Below are 8,489 nucleotides of genomic sequence, written 5' to 3'. Positions count from 1 at the left end.
CTGTGACCCCTTATCCCTAACTCCCTGGTGCCCAGAGGAACCCGTGACTTACTGCACCTGAGCCTGCCATCCGTTTTCCCCTGGTCCATGCCAGGGTCATCAGAGGTAACTGCTGGAAGAGACATCCTGAGATCCAAAGGCTGTTTCCCTTGGGGCTCTAACACTGTACAAGGGGAGGCACATTCATGATAAAAACATAGAATTTTTTAAATCACTGTTGCTTTTCTTCTGATGGTAAAAGTAATGTATGTTCATCTAGGCAGATCGAGGCTTTTGTGTGTCCTAAAACTTATACCATTTAGGGGTACTTCTTTAAGGAAGAGAATACAAAATTATGAATACAGAATCAGCTGAGACTTAGTGATTTCCCCAAGGGCATGGGCCAGCCCCAGGCATCTTCTGGGAGGTCCCAGTCTACTACCTCAGGGTGCTGGGTGGCTCGTTCTGGGGAATGGAGAGGACCCAAGCCAGAGGGACGATTCCCAGGCAGGCGCTCTGAAGTTGGGCTGCCTCTCTGGCTCCACCTCTGAGCCACAACTCACCTTGAGTCTATGCCCCTGGTTTAGGGGACAGGTGGGCAGTCATGCCTAGCCTGGGGCTCAGGGCTTGCTGGAGGCCACCGGTGCTATCATAAGGCCTGAGGGCCAGAGGATGCTGACTCTTGGACTTTGTCTCCCTGGCCCAAAGACACTGGGGGCACTTCCGAGCAGCTGACTTCTTACTGTTAACAGAGGAAAGACTTTTCTTCTACCCTCTGAGTCTGGGTTGGGCCTGAGAATTAAACTGACAAGACAGGTTCACAGGAGAAAGACATAGATTTTATTTTGATGTTAATGATTTTACATGGTGTGGGAGTCTTCAGATGAAACAAATGAAGACCCAAAGAGGGGGAGAGACATGCGAGCTGATACAGCATTTCAACAAAGAATGATAAATTGTGGACCTGTGCCGTGACAGAGGATAATAGCGTTTGGGTTGGGGGTGGTGAACTGTGGGGGAGTGACTAGGAACTGTATGGTGGAAACTGATGGAAGATGAGGATTGTTTTAGTAGGTTTGTTTGTGCAGATCTATTTCAGCATTGACCCCCGCTCTCAGGTGGAAAGGGAAGTTCACACAGGGAGTGTGCCTTTCTCATGGAAATTTATGACCTGTGTTTAGGTAGAAAGGGGGAGATTAGAGAGCTCTAGCTGCACCTGCTGTTTCTCAAGTCATTTCAGCTCAAAATAATCAATTATGACAAAGTGGCCTCCTTTGGGGTGACCTGTTCTGACCCCTTACATGACCAAGGAAGGATGTGAGCACTGAGAGAACCAGACTGAGCATTCATTCACCCAGCAAATAATTACTGAGCACCCCCTCTGTGCCAGGAACAATTTTAGGCTCTGGGGAAAGAGTGGAGTGATGGTGAATCTTATGTGTCAGCTTCCCTGCCTAAGGAGTGTCCAGAATCCCGGTAAAGCATTGTATCTGGGTGTGTCTGTATTAGATGCTTCCAGAAAAGATCAGCATTTGAATCCATAGACTGAATAAAGAGGACTGTCCTCACCAATATGGGTGGGCCAACCCCAAATCTGCTGAGTGTCTGAATAGAGCAAAAAGATGGAGGAGGTATGAATTTGCTCTTGCTTCAGCTGGGACACCCATCTTCTTGCCTCAGACTTCGGAGGCCCTGGTTCTCAGGCCTTTGAACTCAGCCTGAGGCTCACACCACTGGCTCCTTTGGTCCTCAGGCATTTGGGGTTGGCCTGGAACTACACCGCCAGCTTTGCCAACTTCCCTGGGCTTCCAGTTTGCAGACAGAGGATCCTGACATTACTCAGCTTCTGCAATAGTGTGAGCCAGTCCCTCATAATAAGTCTTTTTCTATATACCCATATGTATTGTGTTAGTTCTGTTTCTCTGGAGAACCCTAAATAATGCAAGCAGTAAACAAACCAGTCAAAACTCCTTGCCTTCAAGGAGCTTACCTCTTAATGGGGAAGACAGTCAATAGAATAAAAAATACAGAATACTGAAGGTGATAAGCACTATGGAGAAAAGTAAAACAACAAAAAAGAGGGTTTGGAAATATGAGGTATTATAATTCCAAATAGGATTCTCAGGAAAGCCCTCACTGGAAAAGTGATATTAAAGCAAAATATTTTAAGAAGCAAGCACCTATGTCTGCAGAAGGTATTCCCATGCACAGAGACAGCAAGTGCAAAGGTAGAAAAATGCCTTGTGCACTCGAGGAACAGAAGGGGGACAGTGTAGCAGAAAGAGTAAGGGGGAAAGTAGTATCAGGGGCTAGAGCACACAGGCGTCTCGGGCCATTTAAAAATACTTTGTTTCTCACCATTTTAGCGACTGGAAGATTTTCAGCACAGGCGGGTCATCTGACCTGAGATTTAAAGGATTGCTGCCGTATTGGATACAGACACCAGAAGCACACACAGGAGCAGAGAGACCAGTGGCAAGCTTATTGTAACAATCTGGGGTAGAGATGACACTGGATCAAAGGAGGATGGTAGCAGTGTGGGATGCTTGGGAGCAATCAGATTCTGGATATATTTTAAAAGAAAAGAAGAAAGGGTTTTTTCATGGGTTGGATATGGAGTTTGAGCAACAATATGAAGCTAGTGAGACAGCAAGGTTTGGGGCTGAACAACTGGACTGGGAATGCCAGTCACTGAGATGGAGAAGTCTCACATTCAGCAGATTTGGCAGAGGGAGGGTACTAGCATGGGTGCAGCTCAGGCTTGGGCATACTACTTTTGAGATGTCTATTGGGCTGTATGTGAAGCCACTGAGTGAGCAGATAAATCTGACTCTGGAGTGCAGGTGAGAAACATCTGGTCTGGGATTTGGGAGTCTGCAGTATTTATATGTATGTGGTTAAAGGTATTTGACTGAGCTCACTGAGGTAGTGAAGGTTGATTACAAAAAGAAAGCAAAGGATATTTCTGGGGAGGTTGGAGAGATGTAGACAAACCGGAAGAGGAGACTGAGACAGGGCAGCCAGTGAGCTCCAGGAAAAGCTGGAGAGTGTTCTGGAAGCCAGGAGAAGAAAGTATTTCTAAGCAAAGGGCAGGATCAGCTGTGTCAAATGCAGATAGACCAGGGGAGAGCAGATTGAGAGGCAACCACTAGATGTGCAATGTGAGGTCACTGGTGACAAGATGGGTTTTAGTGAAAAGTCACATTATAGTGGGTCTACAAGGGAGTGAGGGGAAAGGTAAAGGTGAAGAATGCAAATAACTCTTTTGAGAAGTTTAATTTTATGTGGAAGGAGAGAAGTGGGGTGGTAGCTGTACAGGAAATGGAGTTGAGTGTTTTTAAGAGGGAAGAGGTAACACCGTGTTGAATGCTCATGGGAATGATTCAGGAAAGAGAGAAATTGATGCTGCAGAAGAGGGAGAATGGCTGGAGCCAGGTACATGGTTGGAGGGAAGTTGCTGCTATGGTCTGAATGTGTCTTCCCCCAAATTCATATTTTGAAATCCTAATGCCCACTATGTGGCATTAGGAGGTGGGGCTTTGGGAGGTGCTTAAGTAATGGGGGTGGAGCCCTCACAAATGGGATTAGTACTTTTTAAAAAGAGACCCCACAGAGCTTTCTGGGCCTTCCCACCATATCAATACAATGAGAAGTTAGCAACCCAGAGGAGAGCTGTCACCAGAACAGCCTTGCTGGTATCCTGATCTTGGACTTCCAGCCTTTAGAACTGTGAGTGGTAAAATTCTGTTTATAAGCCACCCAGTCTGTGGTATTTTGTTGTAGCAGCCTGATGGGCGCAGACAGGCCTAGAACGCAATACAGAGACAGGCGCAGGGCAGTTCTGCAGTAACAGGAGGGCAGGCGGGTGTGCGGGGCCATCAGGGAGCTCTCTGCAGGGCTTTAGGTAACTCAAGGGAGCAGGAAGTTCCAGCACGTGCTGAGAGGGAGGCAATGGGGAGGGGACAGGGCCTGCGGGAAGGGCGCAGTGGGAGGGGCAGCATTGGGGAAGTGGGCAGGTGGCTGGGCCACCCTGGGGGCTCTTGGGAGCCCTGTGGTCATCCCAGGGCATGCTTTTCTCTAGCCAGGCTGCATGACTGTAGTGTTCAGGTGGGCGCAGAGGTGAATTTTGTCAGGATTAGACACTCGCCAACTGACCCTGACTAGCCGAGATAGAGGAAAGATGTATAGGGCATGTGAAGGAGTGATCTTGATGGACCGCAGACTTTAATGATTGGCCGTGGGATTAAATAAAGGTAAGGAGGGATAGAGGATATGAAGGGGTGAGGGACAGTGGAAAAGTGGTGAGTTCAGTGGGTTTTAAACCTAAATCTAGATGCTAAGATGCATAGCGCTCTGTTTGCTTTGGGCACTTAGAGCAATCAGCATAGCTGAAAGGCAGGAGCTCTGGCATCACACAGACCTGAGTTCAGTTTTTCATCACAAAAAATTACGAGAGGCTTAACCAAGTCTCATTTATTCATCTGTAAGACAAGGTCTGCATTCTTCCCTTTGTGGGGGTTATGAGAGGTGTAAGCAGAAGATGTGCATGAAGGGCCACCGTGGATGGCACTAACAGGATTCCTGGGATCCTGTCCAGGCTGGATGACCCCATTCCTTCTGAAACAAGCTCCCATGTCCTCATCAGCCATCACTGAAAACCTTCAAATGTTATTTAAATCATTTCATAAGTTAAATTATTTTTCACATCAATCATTACTATTAATTGACTAATCATTTAAATAACACTCTGAAGAGAGTAATTGATGAGAAGCTAGTTTTAAAAAAATAAAATGAGGTACAAGGAGAAGGAAAGGATAAAAAGAAAAAACGAGACTAGAAAAGAAATAGAGGATCAAAACTGATGGAAGTTAATGAAGAGGAGGGAGAGGTGTTGAGAAAATCAGATGTGGCTTTGCCCAAAGAAGCACACTGCAGAGTCCTGTCACTAATTTCCATGACTCAGGTTGCCTCTGCTTGTACCTTTGGGGCCTCCCTCCATTTAGTCTGAATGCATAAGAGGCAGGATTCAGGCATCAGGGCTATTCATTAAGTGTCGGCTTCATCCCAATGTCCAGGATAATGTGTTTAACCTCCAGATAAGTTCTTTCTTAAGTAAAGGGGGGAGAAATGCTCGCACAACAGGGAGTTGTTTGTTCTGGAGGCATTTGTGGTTTGACTATATGGGCAGGCAGGTGTCAATTAGATCAACGCCTGGGAGCTCGCAGTCAGTAGTGGAGAGCTGTAGATGGTCTGTTTAGCAGTGAGAAGGCCGGGCTGGGGGCAGTTCCTGGACACTAACTGGCGGGAGGAGGGGGAATTGCTTGTTGCCTGATGTATCTGGGGTGTGTTACTTTGGTTCTGCATTCTGTCCCTTCTTTCTTCTTCCCCCTTTATTCCTGGTCTTCTTCAGGGCCTGGAACAGTGTCCCTCCTAAAGCATGCCCACCTGGAAAGTACATCTTCACACGATAAAAGCATATGGTAGGAATGTTGGTGGTCCTCTAGGGAAGGAAAGGCAGTGCTATTACCCAAGAGCAGGAAGGTTTGCACACCACATTCTCCCCAATCCACTTCCCAAGTCTTCCTCCCTGTTACCTTCTCCCTCCCAGCTGGAATTAGACGCCTGAGTGCTTGCAGCCTGAGGTTCCTGCTCCCAGCACAGTACAGTACTTACGGTCCTGCTCTGCAATCCTTGGCGTTATCTTTCCCTACCTCCTGCCCCTGCAGGGACTGCTCCAGATTTAACTCTACCTGTGGAACTTAGCACGGCGCCTGCCATGCAGGTCAAGTCAGTTTCAGACTTGTCTTGAGACTGAAGGGCTTTTCTTTCTGCATGGGGTTCATGAAATAGACATTCCAGCTTCCTAATCCTTGAAGCATGACTCTAAGGGGGTCTGCTACACACGCTCTCAGAAATGACCAGGGGACCGAGCCACCATTGCCTGCAGAGGTAGCCCATTCATCAAAGCACCCTTCATTAGCTTCCTCCCTTCCCTACTTCCCCTGCTTACCATGCTTCCTGGAATCACCATGCAAATTAACTACAGCATCCAAATCCTTCTTCAGTATCTATTTTTGGGGGAATCCAAACTCAGATAAAGCCTCTCTATGGCATTTTCCAAAAGATCCCCTAGGGATGTCAAATAGCCAGTGTGACCTCCCCAAGCTGTGTTCATCCATCATTAGGGCAATGACAAATCTCCTCTAGATTAGAGTGAAGAGCAGCAGGATTAGCCGGAGCACTTTGGCAGCATTTCACATCTCTTCTGTCATCTCACAAATCTGCATGATTCTGATAGTCCTGGGACTCGCAGTGACAACCACCAACAACCAATTTAGTGTCTGGAATCTGGATACTCCTGAGCAGACAGTGAAGCTGTGTGATTGTTTAGAAGGACTCTGTCAATGTTGATGGCAAAGGAAGCGAGAGAATGGCTGGTGGTCTCAGCTCCCTGCTGCTGAGCGCTCTGTGGGCCACTCCACCGGCTTGTCACAGACCTGTTGCCCAGCCATCCTACCTACCCAAATTAGAGACTTTTCTCTCCTCCAATCACCTTTGGACTCTTTTCTCGAGGGTTAGTTGAAAGTGACCTTACTGCCAGGATAACGTAACATAAGGAAGGTTGACGGTCCTTCCTGGAGTGCGCTGATGAGCCCGTGGGACAGAAGCCTTGAATTCCATTGCCCCTTTGGGGACGCTACTGGCGATAATGCCAGCCTAGTGATTCTTCACTGGGGGTGATTGTGATCATTTGGCTATATCTGGAGTCATTTTTGATTGTCACAGCTTGGGGACAGGCCAGGGATGCTGGAATACACCCAAAAGCCCCACAGCAAAGGATTATCCAGCTCCAAATGTCAATAGTGCTGAGGTTGAGAAACCCTGAACACTACATTATAAGTAATGCTATTTACACATGGAATCAATTTAGAAGTTAAAGAGCAAAGTTGTTTTAAAAGGCAACAGCTAGAAAGCAGTCCTCTCTTGGGGAGGCAGTGAAGTGCAGTGGTTAATGATATGGCTGCAAAGCCAAATGGATGTATACTGGACTTGAGTCCATGTGTCTTTGCTCTGTGACCTTGAGCAAATGACTTGACCTCTCTGAACATTAGTTTCCTCGTTTGTAAAATAGGCATTATAATGGTGTCTGCGCTATTGAGTTGTGATGATTAAGTGGGGAGTGCACGTAAAAGCATTTGGCATGAAGCGTTGCATTCAGTGAGCACCCAATCACTGGAGGCAGACAGAGCAGCAGCAGGAAAAAGCAGTGGCTCAGGATCCAAGTGCTGAGGGGAGCAGCGTGGCAGTGAGAGAGGAGATGTTCCACTTGCAAATTATTTGGTATTAGGATGGATTATTTAGTATTCCCCTCTCCAAATCCTACTTGTGAAATCACCACAGAATCTTCCCTACCACCCAGAATGTCACTGTCTAGATTCCTGCTGGTCTTGGTTTTCATTTTTCAATATTTGTTGCTTGAAGGTAAAAAAACAAGCCACGGTTGGGGCCTGTGGAGGCCTTCACACAAATGAAAGCATTCTCACCGGGAGCTGCAGCTCAGGAAGGAGGCCACAGGGCTTGCCGCCTGCACCTTCCCCACTGCACGCCTACAGAGGACGCTTTGGGTTACCTCAGCAGAACAGCCTGCACAAATACAGCAGCCCAAGGCAAATAAACACTGACCCTTCTTGGTCTACTATTCAAGGTATGAGGCCTTAGAAGAAGAATGAATTCTCACAGGCAGGGAGGTCTCCCGGCTCCTGAGAGGGAGAGAGGGAAGGAAGAGGGGAGACAGGTAGAGAGAGAATGTGCCGGCAAGATGAAGTCATCGACTTTTACAACCTAATCTCAGATGTGACATCCCATCACTTTGGCCATATTCTGTCTGTTAGGACGAGTCACTAAGTCCAGCCCACACTCCAGGGGAGGGGATCCCACAAGGGTGTGAATGCCAAGAGCCATATTAAGAGCAGTTTACCACAAGTGCTCCATGTGTAACACACACACTGGGCAGGTCCTGGGGATCAGTGTTGAGTGAAACAGACAAACTCCCTGCCTGCAGGGATTTGCTCCTCGGTGCATCTAGGAACTTGTGGGGAAACCTACATTTTCAGAGGACTTACAGTTAAAGAAAAAGGTAGTTCTGGTCTTTGGGGCCTGGGAACTATACCCAGGAATATGAAGTCTGTATACTCTATTTGTTTGGTCCGTTTTATTTCAAGGGTACTGTATTAGTTTCCTATAGCTGCTTTAACACATTACCACAAACTTACTTCCTTAAAATAACACAAACTTATTCTCTTACAATACTGGAGGCCAAAAGTCTTACATCAATTTCTTTTTTTCTTTTTTATTTATTTTTTACTTTTTAAAAATTTTGGTATCATTAATATACAGTTACATGAGCAACATTTTGGTTACTAGATTCCCTCCATTATCAAGTCCCCACCACATACCCCATTACAGTCACTATCCATCAGCGTAGTAAGATGCTATAGAGTCACTACTTG

This window comes from Manis javanica, chromosome 9, assembly GCF_040802235.1.
Source record: "Manis javanica isolate MJ-LG chromosome 9, MJ_LKY, whole genome shotgun sequence".
Taxonomy (NCBI): domain Eukaryota; kingdom Metazoa; phylum Chordata; class Mammalia; order Pholidota; family Manidae; genus Manis; species Manis javanica.
This window is presented reverse-complemented; position numbering follows the sequence as displayed.